We start from the raw sequence: 20,625 nt of genomic DNA on the forward strand, positions 1-20,625 counted from the left end.
AGTAAGATAAGCGCCAATAAAAATCACCATTACACACACACACACACAAAAAACCTGTTCAAAGTCTTCGAACTTGTAGAGAAAGTACATATTAATTATTTGGGTTATGGATATAGAAAAAAAAACATAGTTTCTGGATTCTTAATTATTTACATCTCAAAAAAATACTTAGGAAATTAGAAATCAAGTTCTTTACATTAAGTATTATCAGAAAGTCACCAAAAAACGTTAGTAAAACTTTGAACAGCTAGCAAAAATTTTAATGGACATATTGTATAGTACCGAAAGAAGCAACCCTATAGTCAACAAAAATAAAATCAAATGCCTCCCAAATGTCTAATAAAAATTTCTAAACGTGATTGCATATCACTTGTAGAAAATGCAACTACAAAGTGGTCTAGTTGTCCACAATAGTCAACCCAAGTTATAATGTTCAGTTGACATGCAGTGATTATGAATACACGGAAAGGTAAGCAATAGAAGGATTCAACATCAAGATTCAGCAAAGCATTTACTTGCATAATAATCATGTAGCACTGACCTTATGACACCCTATAGTAGGCTGCTAATTGCTTGGCAGTCACAAAATACTAAATACACTAGATGTAAAACCCTATTATTGTTTCTAACAATGGCTGGTATTTGGCTTAGTATTTTGGAATTTCACTTGTGACATCTAACACCGAGTGCAATGAGACGAGAATTAAAAAAAAAAACATGAACATCAATCAACAAGGATGAAGCAAACAAGTTTGTCCATGCATTTTCTCAAAGAAATAGCTAAGATACTGTAAAGTCACATTTATAGATCTTTAGAATATTTCAATGAGCAGGCCAATCTTAAACCCAACTAATTTTATATTCAATATCAACACATCACCCTATTGTACAAAACTTAGTGCTCTCTAGTAATTGGTGATTATGTTTCATAATGAATAAACACAATAGATATATAAAAAAAGTGTAACATGCCCAAAATATGTGATACCGAAAGAAAAAAATTAGCACAACCAATTAAAATTATAATATAATAATAGTCGAATAAGTTGATCGTACTAGGACTGTATTGGCAGAACATCTAAACTATTTTGATGATGTTGGCCGGATATCTAATATTTACACAAAACATAAAAGTAACAAGATCTCTAGCTACCTTAATACAGCCAATTGATTTGGCAAGACGGTGGCTGCATTGCCAACAGCACATGAGACCATGCTTCCTTAAAATCACAAGAGGATTGCCACAAACGCCGCTGTAAAAAAAAACCTAATTAGATAAACATTGCATGTACAAAAGGTCGAGACGAAGACGAAGGAAGCCAACTTAGATCTTAAAATTTAACCAGCAGACAACATTCATTACGGCATCATATAAGAAAACTAGCATATAACAAATATCACAGCGCACAAAATCAAGTAAAAATAACCTTAGAAGACAAAAATAGATTTTTTTTTTTACTGATGAGTCAACATCATCATAAAACAGAATGAAGGAGGCAATTCAAAGAAAAGCGCAGAAGAAGAACTACAAAGCTTGTGATGTTGCTCATCATTCTCCTTCTGCAAGTAATAAACCAGAACCCTAAAAGATAAATAAAACGGATGATAAATATAAAAGAAAGAATGTCAACAATGATAAAAAGACGTAGAGTTGTTAGTTCCAAACCAAAAGCGAAAATTAAAACCATCTCCTTCACTTTCATCAACCAATAAGACACACGTCAACAAGATCAATCAAAAGTTTACAGGGAAACGATGTATAGTAAGTAAACATGCACCAAGAATCACAACACAAATTTCCATCTATTCGAACCTGATAAAAAAAGAGCAAAGGAAAAAAAAAAGATAAATCTGTTTATAGGAGAAGTAATTATAGAATCGCTTACCAACAAGATCCAGCGCCATTGTTCGTGGGATGCGAGTTGAAGATGTTCGAGATCCCCATCTCCGGCTGATCTAGCTAGAATCGCACAGAAGACCCTAATCCTTGAACAACGGCGCAAAAAGTAGCACAGGCAATGCGAGATGAGAGGGTTATTTATAGGAAGAGAAGAGAAATTATGAGTTGAACATCATTATCACCCACCCGATAATATTACCCTGCTGACGATGCAGGTGAGCCCACGTTGTTACACTACTTGGTGCAAGTTCCAAGGATGAATAAATCTATTTGGGCCGACTTCGAGAAGATGTCTTTATTTTTATTTCTTTTTAACAAAATCGTAAAAAAAAAAAAAACCCAGTAAATATCATTTTTTTTTTTTACTTTGACAGAATCTAAATTTAATTTAACAAAATTTAAAATCCATAAAACTCGGATATTTATTAATTCAAACTTGACAATATATACATCATCATTCATATAATTTTTATCTGATAATTAAAACCAAATAAAAAGGTTGAAACTCGAAACCAGGCTATTACTTGCAAACTCATTAGCAAAAATCGATGATTGAGATGTTCATAATCTACAATTAAAAGTTCATCATCTAAGAAGTGATTTAAATGAGTTTCATCTGTAACAAATCTGTTAGAGTGTTAAACGAGTCTAATAATTGAATATTAATACTCTGTTAATATGAAATCTTTATTTGTAATTTCTAAATCAACGTCTTTAACCTTTTCTAAATTAGCAATAGTATTTTGCACTTGCTAAAAATCAGAGAAGCTGAGAAGGCAAAGTTCGGACTACAAAATTAATTTTAAGGTGTATTTAGTTAGAGATTATTTTTGATAATTTTAATTATACATCGAAGATTATCAACAAAAATTTTATTTGATTTAAATAATCAATGATTCCAATACGTCAGCAAAAGAGACATATAACCCGAAATTGAAAAATCTCAAAAAATTAAGATTTTTCTTAATTTCGGGGTTAATGAATTTTTTTTACTAAAAATACTCTTTGATAATTGAAAAACATGAAAAAATGAATTAAAAAAATTAAACAAAGAAAAAGACGTAAAAATAAGAAAATGTAAAAAAAAATAGAATAAAAAATATAAAAAAAATATAAAACGTAAAAAATAAGAAAATAGAAAAAAAAATGTAAAGAAATAAAAATAGAAAAAAAACGTCACAAAATAAAAAAAAAACTTTAAAAAGTTTTAAAAAAACATAAAAGATAAAAAACATTAAAAAAACGTAAAAAAAAATAAAAAGTTAAAAAAAATGAAAAAAAAAGCGTAAAAATATTAGTTTTGTAATGCAGGTAATATAGTAAAATATTAAATTAGATTATTCGTTAAAATCTTTAAACAAATAAATTTTTATTGGATTATAAGGTTGAACCAAACAATAATTAATTATGTTTATTATTCATAATTTTAGTTATGTGATTATCTGATAATCACATAATCAAAATTATACATAATAACTTGAATCAAACGCACCTTTATTATTATCTTTAAGACGTTAGCATTGATTTTATTATGTTTATGTGATCATCATAATTGTATGAAAAATATAAAAAAAATAAAAAAAATCTTCACTTTACTGACAACATTGATTAAGCCGAACAATCCTAATTAATCAAGTAATTCAAGTTAAATATAGGATGGGCAAGCTCCTCAAGCTCTCTTTTAAGATATCTTTTTGTATCATCAGAGCATATGTCTTGACAAAAAAAAAAAAAAATCTTCACTTTTACCTACAACATCAATCAAACAGAGCAAAAATAGTCAATCAAGTGATTTAAATCATATGAGTGGGCAAGCTCCTTAAATTCTTTTCAGATAACTTTTTTTATTATTATAGTGTGTGTCTTGACAGAAGAAGTAAAAAAAAATTTCACTTTTACTAACAACATAGGCCAAGCCGAGCAACCCTAGTTAATCAAATGATTCAAGCCATAAGGGGGGAGGGGGACTTCTCAAACTCTTTTTAGATAACTTTTTTTTTTTATCATTAAAGCATGTGCCTTGGTAAAAGAAGTGGAAATTTCTTACTTTTACCGACAACACCCATCAAACCTAGCAACTTAGTCAATAAAGTGATTTAAGTCATATGAGATAAGAAAGCTCCTCAAACTCTTTTCGGATAGCCTTTTCTATCATTAGAGCGTGTGTCTTGAAAAAAATAAAAGCAAAAAATTTTACTTTTACAGACAACACCCAATAGGGCTAAAAAGAATGGAAGGAGACAATTGTAAGTTTGGAAGAGATCATGACTCAAATTCTATATAGGAAACACAAGAAATAAAAGAAACATCACACTCTAGTAAGGACAGAATAGTTCATACGGGTCTAAGTTAGCAACTCAACATAGTAAGCAAAGGTGTTAGTTATAGCAATGACAATTAATTCTAATTTATTTATTTATTTATTTGCAATTTTGTCAAACCCCATTGAAATAAAATTGACAATATTTGTTAAGCAATATCGAAACAAATCTTAACTGTCCTTTTTTTTACTCGATCTGTATTAGAAGGATTCTTAGACAAAGACGGAGATAGAGATCACAAAACAAATTCAACATATTAATGTCTCCAATGATTATATCCAATTTACTAAGTAAAAGGTGCTTCTTTTACATAGTTTGTCTTGCAACCACGAATATAATTTCCAATTTCAATATGGATGCCATGGAGCATGGTGCAAAATTGTTGGATGATGTGTCCATGATATTCATTTAGAATGGATCTAAGTAGATATTATATACCTAATTATATTTTAGTCATTTACAAACTAATAAATGATTATAATATGTAAGTTATAGCGATTAAGAAAAATAAAATAATACTCTTAATTAGAATTTTTAATAAATTTGATATATTTATTGATTGATAATTATCCAAATTAAACTCCATTAATTAATAATTTATTAATCTTGATGTTATTCCATTATAAGTATGAGACTAAACACTTAAATTCATATAATAGTTATCCACAGGCTAGTTTAATTTTATCGATTGTATCTTATTTTCCTTATGTATCGTTCATTCATCAGTGAATAGTTAATTTATGATCCGATCATAAATTAGAGGCCTTCAATTTTAGAACCAAATCTCTGAGGGCATCAAGATATTGACTATGCATCTACGATGCATATTCCCAATGCAAATGTTTCGTTGAGTCTCCAAGATGTTGGTCTTAGCAGGGACAGATCCAGGGGAGGGACGGTATCGACAATCGCTCCCCTTATCGGCAATAGAACTCTTAGTATTATGGGATTCTACCGGTGGAGATAGAGGATACCGTCCCTTATTCTATGTAAAAATCATCTCACCATTATTGAATTCCTGGATTCGCTATTGGTCTTGAGCTCACATCAATGCAAGTAAGGTTTAACAAGTCATCTTCATGGGTATCTAATTGACTAGAGTATAATAAATTTGTTATAATAAGGTAAGAATAAATTTTCGACTGATGCATACTCTTAGAGAAAAAAAGACTCCTCTAATCTTTTAACCATTTAACGATCGATTATAAATTAACCTCATAATTTACTTCCTTTCATATAATCAGGATGAGTTATAAGAAATATCTGAAATGAAATGAGTATAATCACATTATGCTATAAAAGGTTCAACGAGTAAAAATAAAAACTTGTTGATCCGTTAATGGACTTTATGTGTAAGGATTTTCGAGCCGCAAAAACTATTTTTTGCATTGCGGAAACTCCGATTCCTATGCCACTGGATCCGTGCGAAGTTTAAAATTCGTGTACGAGTTTCTCTACTCCTAGATCTACATTAGATCTACAAGATCAGAAGGTATACCTTTGAAGCGATGCCCTTCGCTTAATCCCGCTCGTCCAAATGATGCCGGATCTCGAGAATGTCAAAGTAGACACTCCTCTATGTGTATCCACACGAACAAGGAGATGGAGAAAAGACACTAGAGTGTGCTAGCACCCTTTGTGGCTCTCGGCAATGGAGGAAGAGAGGGAGAGAAGAGAGCTTGAGGTAGAAGATGAGAGTTACACACAAAATGAAAAAACTCCTCTCTTGAATAATTGTGGCCGGCCACATTAAGAGGTTAATAATCTCCATGGAATACCAAGAGTCACAACTCTTGGTAACTCCCATGAGGTGGCATTCCACTTAAGCAACCATGATGATGTGGAGCATCATGATTGGTCCACTCTTTGCCAACTCACCAATGAGGTGGTAAATGGTCAAGTCAAACTTCAATTTTAATTTAATGAATCTCTATTCATTGAATTAAATCGACTCAATGAGTCTAAGTCCAAATTAGACTCATCTAACACATGAACCAAATTGAGTCCAACTCAATTAGCCTAATTTGGATTACTCTTAATCCAATTTGGTTCATCACATGGACCTAATCCTTTAGGTTCATCAAATGAACCTAATCTCCATCTAATTGCCCTTTGTGTGTGATCCTATAAGTTCTTATAACATTGGCAATGCTCCTAAACCCATTTAGAATCATAAGTAATGAGCGGTATCTAGCAACATATCATTACTACCCAAGTTATAAAAATATTGAGATCCAACATCACCTTGTGACTACTAATTGTGACTCTTCACAATATATGACAAGTGTCCTTCTATCCTTGACATCTAGATTGATCAATGTGAGACATAGACCGTGTCATTCTCTAATCAATCTAAATCTTGAATCCCAAGTAGACTCACTTAATCAAATGAGCTCAACATCTCATATTGACTCATTTGGGCATGACCATGCACTTAGTGGTCTCACTCTATCAAGAATATCAATGTCTCTCCCGTCATATAGGAGGGATAGATCCCATCTACATCACTCACATCCCTCCGCATAATTTGTTACATACCCAGTAATCGCCTTTATAGTCCACCCAGTTACGGGTGACGTTTGACGAAGCCAAAGTATGTAACTCCTTATGTAGGGAACCATGGTGACTTCAGGTACAAGGACTAATAGTCATACTAATAGCCACATGAAAAAGTATATGACACTCATATAACGATCCATGATACTTTCTCATGGCGGGTCATTCAGTATACATTCTCCAATGCATACCCATGTGTCAACTTGATATCTCTATATCCATGACTTGTAAGATCAAGTCATCGAGTTGACTTACATGCTAGTCTCGTCGCATTAACATTGTCCCTGAATGCTAATACTTGACTAGGAATGATTAAGAGTAGTGTTCCCTATATCATCTCACTATCGATTCAACTAACCAATTGATATAGGTAAGAACCTTCTACTAAAGGACGCTATTATACTTAGTTATTTGGCACCCATACAAGTAAGCATAATAACCATAAATAAATACCTTTTTATATATAAGAATATGATACAACGAGTCCATACAACAATCATCAAATGATTGGCTCTAGGGCTCTAACTAACAATCTCCCACTAGCACTAGTGTCAATCAGTATAGGCTCTAAGGCCCAAAGATCATCATGCTTTCTCTGTGCCAAAGCCTTGGTCAAGGGATCTGCGATGTTAGCCTTGGGTACTCTGCAAATCTTCACATCTCCTCTATCAATGATCTCTCGAATGAGATGGAAGCGCCATAGTATGTGTTTGGTCCGCTGGTGTGAGCGAGGTTCCTTAGCCTTAGCCTGTGCTATTGCTCCATTGTTGTCACAATAGAGTTCAATCAGATCAGCTATGTTAGGAACCACCCCAAGCTCAGTAATGAACTTGCGGATCCAAACTGCCTCCTTTGCTGCTTCTGATGTAGCAATATACTCGGCTTCTGTTGTAGAATCAGCGACTGTGTCCTGCTTTGAACTCTTCCAGCTCACAGCACCACCATTTATGCAAAACACGAACCCAGACGGCGATCGATAATCATCCTGATAAGTTTGGAAGCTAGCATCACTGTAATCCTTTACAGCTAGCTCGTCATCGCCTCCATATATCAAGAAATATTCTTTAGTCATTCTCAAGTACTTAAGAATATTCTTGACTTATATCCAGTGACTTTCACCTGGATCTGACTGGTATCTGCTCGTCATGCTCAAAACATATGAGACATCGGGACGAGTACATAGCATGACATGCATGATAGATCCTATGGCTGAAGCATAAGGGATCTGATCTATGCGGTCTCTCTCCTCTCTAGAAGAGGGACTTTGAGTCTTCGAAAAACTCACACCATGTGATATTGGCAGAAATCTCTTCTTGGAGTTCTGCATGGCAAACCGAAGTAATACCTTGTCAATATATGTACTTTGACTTATGTCAAGCACTCTCGTAGATCTATCTCTATAGATCTGTATACCTAGAATGCGGGATGCTTCACCTAAGTCCTTCATTGAGAAACAAGTCCCTAGCCAAGTCTTGACAGACTGCAGTAAAGGGATGTCTTTCCCAATGAGTAGTATGTCATCCACATACAATATGAGGAAGACAACTATGTTCCCTACAACCTTCTTGTAGACACAAGGTTCATCTTCATTCTTGATGAAACTAAACTGTTTGATCGCATCATCGAATCAAAGATTCCAGCTCCGAGAAGCTTGCTTTAGTCCATAAATGGACCTATGCAGCTTGGATACTCTGCCAGTATACTGTGGATCTACAAAACCTTCAGGTTGTGTCATGTACACATCCTCGAACATGTTTCCATTCAGAAACACGGTTTTGACATCCATCTGCCAGATCTCATAATCGTGGTACGTTGCAATAGCAAGTATAATCCGAATGGACTTAAACATCGCTACTGGAGAAAAGGTTTCATCATAGTCAATACCATGAATTTGCTTGAAACATTTAGCTACCAAGCAACCCTTATAAATAAGTTCATCCATGTTAGTCTTTCTCTTAAAGACCCACTTACACCCAACGGGTTTGACGCCATTAGGTGGATTAACCAAAGTCCATACTTGGTTGGTGTACATGGATTCCATCTCGGATCTCATGGCCTCTAGCCATTTATCAGAATCTTGTCTCATCACAGCTTCCTGATAGGAGGTAGGCTCATCCTCAATGAGCACAATGTCATCATGGTCAGACAAGAGAAATGAGTATCTCTCAGGCTGACGACGTACCCTATCAGATATGCGAAGAGGTAGGTCTACTTGAACTGGTTGTGGTTCCTCAACTCCTTGTGGAACAACATCATCCACAACACTTTGTGGTTCCAGTTCAACTTCCATCAAGGCTTCAGTGCTATGGTCCATATCTTGAACTTCTTCAAGATCGAACGTACTCCCACTAGTCTTTCTAGAAACAAAATCTCTTTCTAGAAATACCCCAGTCTTTGCCGCAACTACCTTGTGCTGACTGGGAATGTAGAAGTAATATCCCTTAGTTTCCTTGGGATATCCAATGAAATAGCACTTATCAGATTTGAGTCCCAGTTTGTCTGAGACTTGACGTCTAACGTAAGCCTCACAACCTCAACTCCTCATAAAAGACACCTGGGCATCTCTCCCAGTCCATATCCTATATGGTGTCTTTATCATGGCCTTAGATGGAACTCGGTTGAGTATAAAAACTACCGTGTATAGAGCATAACCCCAAAGAAATGTAGGAAGATCTGTGTGACTCATGATAGACCGTACCATATCTAATATGCACCAGCTTTTTCTGATTATGTATGTTATGAATTTTCTCTTTCTCTTTCCACACTACAAAAGCGTGTTTTTGCGATGATTTCCAAAACCATCATGAGCAGCAACAGATAGTGATAGTGAGGTAAATCGTCCCAATTATTCTTTTTTTTTTTTATGATGGTTGTGACAGTGAAATTAGCATTACAATTGGACCATTGGAGACAGATATATCAATTGTTCTTAGAGTTAGACTAACCATTCGTGACAGTGTTGCGACAGTATTGTTGTCATTGTAGATGCCTAGGCTTTGCGAGGGTTAAACTCCTACATTGATTGCTGTAGAATGATTAATCTTTGCCTGTGCATTCTTGAAACTTTCTTTATCTTTTGGGAACAAATCATTAATGATTTTGGCATGAGCTGGTGTCTGTACCTCAGCAAGACTTTTTTTTGCAAATTCTCATGAAACATAATTGCACATAGCCATATACATTCCAGAGCACCATAACATGAACTATGTATTAATTTCTAGTCATTTCCTTTAGAAATTGTTATCATTTCAAATCTAATTATTTTCTATTTTGCAATCCTCATCATCATACAAGTACTAATCCTCATCTTTCTTAATTCTAGAAAGTGCAAACGCTCATATTACCATGATATGCTGATGGAGTTAAGGAGCCTTTTTATTTGTTTTACCTAGATTGCCAAATCACCTTCAAGCATCTGAGATGGTATAACGTCTGAGAAATGATATTTAACGTAGTTAAAATTAACAAGTAGCATGGATTCAGAATAGCCCACTGAATCCACCATTGTACTTGGTATATTGTATGTACCTTGGAAAATCTGGGTCATTTAACCTGTGAATATCTTGTCGTATATCAAGTAACTTGGAAATTGCAAAATTCAACACTGTCATTTCCGTGATCCTTTTACAATCTTTGGTATTTTGAAGATTATTAGCATATCATGTATGATCAGTGCACAAGTATTCCAAATCTTTTATGTGAGGCCTAGGACAGTTAGTTTGAGAAAGGGAACTGTATAATTGCAGCAAAAAGTGAATTTGTCATTTTAGCCGTCCATCTAAGGCGGCTCCATATATTATGGAAGGGGATAAATTACGGGGGGAATTTTGTTCTAGTGCAACGGCTCTTTGTATTGGGAGGTCAGACACTCTAATAAGATATTTTTTACTGACCCCAAATCCTATTGCAATAAATATTCATGCAGGTATCAACTACACTAATAGGTGGGAGCGAAAGGGAATTGTATGATGATAACAAAAGACATTCCAAATGATAAATATTCTAGATGTTAATTTTATATGCTTGTTACTTCTTACATGCTCATTAATATGTTTTGTTGTGTATATTTATGAAATTTTATTTTTGAGCTCGATATGATATCTAATGGCTCTTACATTACATATACTATCTGCTTATGTTCTATTTTCTTTAAAAAAAGGAAAATTTTGATTATTAATTTGTGGAAAGCTCAGAAGATTTGTCCTGGATTTGTTATTACATTCTGCTGTGTGCTTGTAGTTAGATTTTTGTTGCCACAACCATGCATTTCAGTCTACCTAAGTTGCACAACAGAGTTAGTTTGAATAATAACAGGAATAACTGAATATCTCTTTTGTGCGAAAATAGATCAATCAGCTTGATTGGATTGTTAGCATGCCTAGATGAACTAACCCAACCTGAACCTATCAGCCCAGTTTGCTTGGTACACCTGACTCATCCGACCAATTCAACCCCCTCAACCAGCATGATTTGTCCGACAATGTGACCTCGACCTACTCAGCTTACTCGACCTACTTCACCCTCTTGGCATGCCCAAATTGATTGTCTCACTCAAAATAAAGTACCTTAATTTGTATACATTTATTATGATATAAAATTTATGTGGGGTAAGCAGGTTGCAATGCAGAAATTAAATTTATCACGTAACCATAAGCCTGGTTTACTGATAGGATTTAACAGTTGTATGTGGATTAAAACAGTGTTTTGGAGCTAAATTTAGCATTATTTTTTCATTGGCAGTTATAGGGAGTTTTAAAAATGATGGGTGAAGGAAAGGTCTGGTTTGGATGTCTATGAACAAGAAGGATCTTGTTTGAGCATTTGCCCCTTTTATTTTAGTTTAGTATCGCTTTCTTTTCCCCGTTAGTTGTTTATAGAATCACCCTGTCGGTTCTGTTGAGCTGAAAGCATTACTGAATTCTTATGTAATGCTCCTATAAGTACATCTGATAAGAAGAAAAGAAATCATTCCTTGTTGAATCTTGTATAAATTATATGCTTATTCTTCTGTAACTCTGTTCTCTTCTATCCTTACTCGTTATGGCTAATGTGATTTTTTTTATTGACCAGGGTTGAGTTTTCGAGTTGATGCACTTGCTGCATTAGAAGGAACCCTGCTTTTTGAAGAATTATTGCAATCTAAAGAGGTAATTTATTTCCATATTTTTTTTCTTTTCAGCATGAAAAACAATCACTGTTCTTAATGCAACAATTTTCTCCCTGATTTCAGCACTTACGCCAACAATTTGATGCATCATGCCCACAATTCTGTGATAATTACCCTGATATTTTTGAACGAAAGCTGTATAGTTGGGATAAATTTCTGTGGGCTTGTGAGCTTTGGTACTCAAATAGCATGAAGGTGATTTTTGCTGATGGAAAGCTAAGAACTTGCTTAGTTCCTATTGCTGGGTTCTTGAACCACTCAGTAGGATTTCCACTCTAAATGAGCCAGTGATATTGGTTATGATTTCGCCCCTTTGCTGATATTTTGTTATTATATTCTTGTTACAGCTGTGCCCACACATAGTTCATTGTGGTAGAGTAGACCCAGTAACCAAGTCCCTGAAATTGCCGGTATCACTACCACGTGAAAAAGGAAACCAACACTACCTTAGTTATGGGAACTTACCAAGTTCACACTTCCTTATGTTTTATGGTTTTCTTCCTAATGGGGATAACTTCTATGATGTTATTCTGTTAGGTAATATTCTTGTTATCCTTCATTCGGTATGATTATGCTTGTTTAGCAAATTTGATCATGATGCAATCTGTTGCTCAAGGTTTGTATGATATTGGCTATCTTTTCAGGTGGTTACACAGAGGATGCATTTGTGAGATATTACCTTATATCTACAAACTGCACAAGGCTTTCATCCCTTTTCCTTTCCACATTATGTTGTTGAAGTTTCTGTTAGTGAACTTATTATGAGGTCATATCTAAAGAAACAACCAATTTCCACGTTTTGGCTTTTTTTGGTTTCTATATCTGTATCAATATATATATCTATATATCTATATACAGCCTCAGATGTCGATGTGCTAATCTTTTTCTTTTTAGGAACAAAAGTAAAGCCTTCTGTAGTATAGGAATGAATCTGTGTCTGATCCTCAATATACTTATCTATCTTTTCTATTCTCCAATCTCCTCAAATTACTCACTTTCTGTAAACACATTTAATTTCTTGTCATGTTAGTAAATAATAGGCCAGCAATGCATATTGTTTTTTTCTAATCTTTTATGACAAGGATTAGCAAATAATATCTTTGCAAATATTGATTGTACACTTGACAGTAAAAGGTGAAACCGTTACCTCGGTGGGTTGCCCCTCAATATTGATTGCACACTTGCTTCTACATTCTACACCTCTATTCTGACTCATTCTTTTTTATTGATTTTCTTTTTCAATCTCATGGGCTGTAAACTTGATTTATGATGATTATATATGCTACGTTTCCTATCACCAAAATTAAATTTTCTAATAGTGTCAATTTATAATTATTTTTCCAGATTTCTGACATAACCAAACTGGACATAAGATTAGTGGTTGTGTTGGTCTCATACATAAAATAATTGGGATTAACTTCAAGAAATTAACTTGGCTTACTCAATCAGATAATGACCTTGTTATATTTGCCCTTTTTAGGTTTCTTGTTGTTTTAACATTCCAAATAATGGATAATGATATATCTAAATTGATCTGAGTCTACGTATTAATAGTCTGTTATCAAAGTAGTGTAGATCAGGATAACTAAACATGTTGAATTGGGCTGAGAGGTATAGGTTATACTTGTCAATCCTGCACACGAATGACTAGATCTACTCAGGAGTTAATAGATGGATTGTTCTCTGAATTTTTGGTACAGATTTGCTATATTCCTTTTATTTAACATTGGAATTCATCTTGTTGTGTTTGTTGCAATAATCATGATTCTCGCTTGTAATGGTCATTCAACATCTTATAGCCGATTAGAAAAATGCATGAAACCAGAGAACTTCCCTTTTGTTATTGTTGCTAATGTGTAGGACCTTGGATTTTGTAGCAACGAGTCTGTTAACCCTTCTGAAGCGAGTTATTGATTTCTTCTTCACTGTGAAAAGGTTCATATGGTATTTTAGTGGCTGAATTGCTTGTGTAATGTTTCCTGTCCCTTTGGTCAGTTGGATCATATCTATGTTGGTTCGCTCAAGCCAATTGAGACCAGTATGCTAGGTTGTCAATCCTTAGAGAGTAAGCAGATTAGGACAGACCAGGTTAGGTCCACAAAACGACACAGTTCAATCAGGAACCGTGCACCAGAAAGCTCTAAATAGAATCAAGTTCACTAACCCTGTCTAGAGTCATCGAACAATGAGTATCATCAATAGGCTGAGTCAGTGGGTCCATCTATCGTAGCATCACAATTCAAGTTCATCCAGTTTTAAGGTTTCATCTATTTCCGCGTCTTGCTTAGAGTTGTGGTGGCACCTATATATGGCTGCACTGCACATGGATATAACAACAGACAAAAATAATGACATTGAAACATTGCACTGAGCATTTCATCATTGTATGAGGACTCATCTGTGTCTGCTGTGACTGACTGTTGTATGGTTTCTCTTGTTTTCTCTCTATTCATAGTGTGACATCCTTTCTCGCTTGTGTTTCTCCTAGATTTTCATGCAAATCATATTGTGTTTATCTCCTGTCTGTGTTTCTTATGTGTTATATTTTTGTAACATCTTTAACATGCTTGCACACTCTTTTCTGCAAAAGCACCATGAGCACAACTTTGGTGTTGCAAGCACACGTTATGTTCATGACAATCCTATCTCCTGTTTATATGGAGGAGAAACACATCCTGCCAGGGACAAAGAAAAAGAAATGTAATAATGTTCTTGCCAGACAATTCATGCTACATCAGATGTAAATTGTTTATAATTTTATACATGTTGATTTTGATACTCCTCAGGATGGTGACCATGGAAATCAGCCATTGGATGCGGCAATTGGTATAAACATCCACATGGTTCGAGGAACGTGGTTGTCCAATGCCAATAAGCCACATGCATATGGATGGCCGCCACAACTGTTGGCTCATCTACACGCTGTGTTGAAATTTGATGGTTCTGGACTACCCCTTGTATTCCTGGAGAAGATGTAAGACTCTGGATTGTTCCATAATGTCATCTTATGCAATGCAGAACTCCATTGTAATTTTGGAGTTGTAAACTTACATTCGCACGACATTTAACTTTTAATATAAGAACCTCAATGACCGTAGTAGATCTTTATGCAGATAGACAAGGAAAATGAGAGAAATGCTCTTGAAACCATTCTATCTATTTCTGCCCCGATGTTGGAAGGTCTTTGTAATACAGATAAAATGGGCAGGTATCAATTGTCTACCATCCACTGTCTTATTTGGCTTTGATTCTGGAGCTTTAATTTTGTTGTAATAGGGATAATTCTACTCGGGATGTAAAACTATCTCTAGATTACAGGAATCTGCAAAGAAATTTTTTTTTGTCTATAATCACATCTTGCAATTCTGGCCTACAAATGCTGGATTACCAGTAATCTGAAGACATCGAATAATTAACCAAAGATCATAAAAGCCGCTCATAGTTTATTAAGACAGTACATGACTGATTGCTGAACATGGTAAAAATTGAAGCCTTCTGAGTATCGTATAATGAACTCGTTTGCTCTCATATGCTCAAAGACCAACTGATTGTTAATCCATGATCGGTAGAAAATTAAAGATGATATTAGGAAGCTGTGCACTATTAGAATCACCATCAACTTAGTTGTATTGGAGCTTTCAACTATTCCTTCACTGGTTGTTTGTAAATTAAATACTTAAAACGGGAAACACTTGTCTTTTGTGTTGTCTCTAAACAATCGTCGTCGTCATCATTAATTCGAAGATCTAGAAAAAAAAACAAGCCAGTCGGTTTGAATCCAACCTAACCAAATTTGAATAGGTTAGAATGACCGATGTTGCTTTGGTCGATCCCATTGTTAGATCTAGATGATCCACAAACAATTATATTGTACATGTATTGACATTGATCTAATTAATCGAACACAGGCGGTTACTCAAAGAGTATTTTTTTTTTTAAAAAAAACAAAGGTGCTTTAATTAAAAAGTGAATTGCAGAATTATTATTATTATTATTATTATTATTATTGGATCCATGGCGCTTTTTAAGACCATCCACATCAATTTTCCTATCTAAAATGCATAATTTAGAGTAAAAAAAGTTACTTTATTAAATTTAGATATCCACTTTTCAATACATCATATATCAGCTTCCCTATTTCTTCTCTCTCCTCTATAATGTTTAGGGAATGAAATCCATTCTCTAAATTTAGAGAAGCACTGTTTATAAATGCATAATTTAGGGAATTGATAGGATAGTTGATGTAAAGATTTTTTAGCTGCCCTATCTAAAATTTAAGGTAAAATTTTTGAATAGGGTATCTGATGTGGATGCTCTTAATGGGCCGCCCTCTTCCCTTATTTCGAAATAAAAAGCTAGTAATGGGCCGCCCTCTTCCCTTATTTCTAAATAAAAAACTGGTCCATACTCGTTCATCGTCAATGACTTACATCGGAGAGGAGAGTCGAATCGCATCCGAATTGCTACCCCACGTATCAAAACCTAAAACCTCCCTGATGGGGGGGGGGGGGGGGGTCACTCTGACTTCGATCTCAGGGAGAACTACACTTGGAGCATTGCGTCAAGTACCTAAACCAGACTCTAGTGGCCTTTGGATTCTCCACCTCCCTTGATCTCTTTGCCACAGATCCCGTGCGTTCAACTCATGTGGCCATGGGGTTTTGAATGAAATGTTGAATACATGTCTCGATTGCAGGGAGCACGCCTTTGCGAACGGTGGCAACCTGGAACATTGCGTCCAAGTACCTAAACTAGACTCTAGTGGCCTTTGGATTCTCCACCTCCCTTGATCTCTTTGCCACATATCCCGTGCGTTCAACTCATGTGGCCATGGGATTTTGAATGAACTCGGAGCATTGCGTTAAGTACCTAAACCAGACTCTAGTGGCCTTTGGATTCCCCACCTCCCTTGATCTCTTTGCCACGGATCCCGTGCGTTCATTCAGGAGACTTCGATCTCGGGGCAAACTACACCTGGAGCATTGCGTTAAGTAGCTAAACCAGACTCTAGTGGCCTTTGGATTCCCCACCTCCCTTGATCTCTTTGCCACAGATCCCGTGCGTTCATTCAGGGGGGGGGCTCACTCTGACTTCGATCTCGGGACGAACTACACCTAGAGCATTGCGTCAAGTACCTAAACCAGACTCTAGTGGCCTTTGGATTCTCCACCTCCCTTGATCTCTTTGCCACAGATCCCGTGCGTTCAACTCATGTGGCCATGGGATTTTGAATGAAATGTTTAATACATGTCTCGATTGCAGGGAGCACGCCTTTGCGAACGGTGGCAACCTGGAGCATTGCGTCCAAGTACCTAAACCAGACTCTAGCGACCTTTGGATTCTCCACCTCCCTTGATCTCTTTGCCACAGATCTCGTGTGTTCAACTCATGTGGCCATGGTTTTATTTTTTTTTAAAATTTTTTTGTAGGTTTTTTTTTTAACTTTCGGTTCTGAATGAAATGTTAGATACTTGAGGTGGATAATTCAAAGGGCACTAAAGTCTAGTTTAGGTACTTAACGCAATGCTCCAAGTGTAGTTCGCCCTGAGATCGAAGTCAGAGTGAGCCCCCCCCCCCCTTGAATGAACGCACGGGATCTGTGGCAAAGAGATCAAGGGAGGTGGAGAATCCAAAGGCCACTAGAGTCTGGTTTAGGTACTTGACACAATGCTCCAGGTGTAGTTCGCCCCGAGATCGAAGTCTCCTGAATGAACGCACGGGATCTGTGGCAAAGAGATCAAGGGAGGTGGAGAATCCAAAGGCCACTAGAGTCTGGTTTAGGTACTTGACGCAATACTCCAGGTGTAGTTCGCCCCAAGATCGAAGTCAGAGTGAACCCCCCCCCCCCCCCCCCCTCTCTTATGGTAATGGGCCGCCCTCTTCCCTTATTTCGAAATAGAAAGCTGGTCCATACTCGTTCATCGTCATCGACTTACATCGGAGACGAGAGTCGAATCGCATTCGAATTGCTACCCCGTGTTCCAAAACCTAAAACCTCCCTGATTTGGGGGGGGGGGGGGGGGAGGGCTCACTCTGACTTCGATCTTGGGGTTAACTACACCTGGAACATTGCGTCAAGTACCTAAACCAGACTCTAGTGGCCTTTGGATTCTCCACCTCCCTTGATCTCTTTGCCACAGATCCCGTGCGTTCAACTCATGTGGCCATGGGGTTTTGAATGAAATGTTGAATACATGTCTCGATTGCAGGGAGCACGCCTTTGCGAACGGTGGCAACCTGGAGCATTGCGTCCAAGTACCTAAACCAGACTCTAGTGACCTTTGGATTCTCCACCTCCCTTGATCTCTTTGCCACGGATCCCGTGTGTTCAACTCATGTGGCCATGGCTTAATTTTTTTAAAAATTTTTTTGTAGGTTTTTTTAACTTTCGGTTCTGAATGAAATGTTAGATACTGATCTCGATTGCGAGGACTTGCAACTGCATTCATTCTTTGCTTCAACAGAAGCAGCGGGACATTGAATTTAGAGAAGGCTCTAATGAACACAAACAAAGGTGAAACTGTGTTTTTTTTGTTCATTTGGTATTTCTAGCAATTTTTATTACTAAATTAGTTATGCTATTGTTTTGGGTTAACATTGGCAAAGGACTACTAAGTTGGCATGTAACTGGAAGTGAATTTTTCTGGTTATTCTCGTTCCAAGTTATGATTTTTATTTGTTGACTCAATATTCATGAGATTTATAAGGGACCATGGATTTAAACTTGACAAACTAGGAATCAGTGTCTAATGATTTTCATGTCCATTCCTTTTTTCTTAGTTGAGTGTTAGCAATTAAAAGATCCATGACTAATTGTCTGAACTTATAGTCGACAATCACATAAATGCTTGATGATTTTTACCTATATGCCTTTCTTCTTAGTTGAGCATGGAAAGGAATTGAAAGAACCCTTGCCAATTGCCTCAACTTCTGTTCATCTATTCAGTGTGCTCAAAATCCTCAAGTCCACCAGTGATGTCATTTTCTTCCCTTCCTTTTCCTTTCCTTTTCCCCTGCACATCTACTTGTAAAACAAATTGACATTCTTCTTGTTCTTACATAGGAAAAATTTTCAATTTTTACTGCAGAAAACTATGTCAACCAAATAATTGGTCAGAACTAAGAAGTCATAAATAGCCACTCAATCTTTTTTTTAAGATGTTTTCTACAGATTGCAATTTGATATTTCAAGATTAGAGGCAAAAGTTGAAAGACTTGAGGCACAATTAGCTACAAAGGATAGGGAGCTAGCCACTCTAACCTGAACGGTCGTCAAATTGGATTTATTTATTTATTTACATTTTTGTTTTAAATAACTAAAAGTATGTTCAAACAGGAGGCTAAAAATAATGCAAATCTGAAAGCTCAAATTGAAAAGTTGTGGCAGGAGTGAGATGAATTCCAAAAGATGATCATTGGAAATCAGGTGGAATTGTGTTTTTAGGGTATTTTTCTTTAGTTCTGACCACATATTTTAGTTAAATTTGCCCCTTGATGTTGTATAATATTTGTGTTTATTTTCTCTTTTTCTTCACAACCATGTATCTCCTTTTCATTTATAAGCAAGTGCGTACACAATAGACACGTGAAATGAAGAAGAAGGAAAACGAATACATAAAGCTGCAAGGCTTATGATTTCCATTGTATTCATTCATTTCCACAACCTTTTCTTTTTATTGCATAAGAATGTTATGGCTCATGTTTAATACATAAAAAAATGCTTCATCAAACTGAAGGCTGGTAGAAGAGACTAAAGGAAGTGTTAGTTGAGGAAAAAAAGGAATCTCAGTCAGGCATGGAGATAATGAACCTATTACAGGTACTCATTGTGCTTATACATGTGATCCATGCATATCGATTTCATAATTCCTGCATTTTGTCAATTCCAATCTCGGTCAGGCATGGAGATAATGAACCTAGTACAGGCACTCATTATGCTTATACATGTGATCCATGCATATCGATTTCATAATTCCTGCATTTTGTAAATTCCCATTACCTGTTGGACATACTTGTATGGTCCTGGTCAGCTGATCTTGTCAACAAATGTCTTTTCTGTGTTCTTTTTGTTATTCCTTTTATTTCAATACACTTCATTGCCGTTTCCAATGATTAGAGATGTCTCCATCTGGAATTTACTCCATCTGAATAAACTTACTATCACTTTTACCAGAAAGAAGGACGTTAGCATGGGACATGGAATGGAAAGAAGGCTGACAGTGACTTTCATAAGATGCTAGTAAGAGAAATATCAACATCTCTAAGCAAAAATTGTTGGGTATTTTAGTTACTAGTATTTCAATTCTCTAAATCCATCTTCAGGTTGATGCATATGAGGTGAAGAAGCAAGATCTGAAGGCAGGAACTCTGATCTGAGGGCTTTGTTACGTTCTATGCATTAATAATTTATGATTTTAAATTTAATTCTTATTTGATTATTGAGATTCCTTGTGCAGTTGAAATTTAGGATAATGTCTATCCATATCTCTATGATGATTACATGTCAAATATCATGGCAGGATGGGAGCCGTAGGATGCCCTTTCTTTTAATTTTTTTTCCATTGTGTTTGTGATAGAAACCCAGTTCCAAATGTGAACCTGGCTTCTGGAGGAAATATGCTGGATTATCTGGATCATGAGGCAAACAGACCTAAAACATGAATTGTATATTCCAAGAGGGC

The 20,625-nt window shown here is 35.9% G+C and overlaps 2 pseudogenes; one reads left to right on the forward strand and one right to left on the reverse strand.

The window, feature by feature from the left end:
- Positions 1–10,388, reverse strand: part of LOC122050209 — a 37,014-nt pseudogene extending 26,626 nt beyond the window's left edge.
- A 4,150-nt stretch (positions 10,389–14,538) lies between these two features.
- Positions 14,539–20,374, forward strand: LOC122050210 (annotated as a pseudogene).
- Positions 20,375–20,625: the final 251 nt, after the last annotated feature.

The sequence above is a fragment of the Zingiber officinale genome, chromosome 3A (assembly GCF_018446385.1).
Source record: "Zingiber officinale cultivar Zhangliang chromosome 3A, Zo_v1.1, whole genome shotgun sequence".
NCBI lineage: Eukaryota > Viridiplantae > Streptophyta > Magnoliopsida > Zingiberales > Zingiberaceae > Zingiber > Zingiber officinale.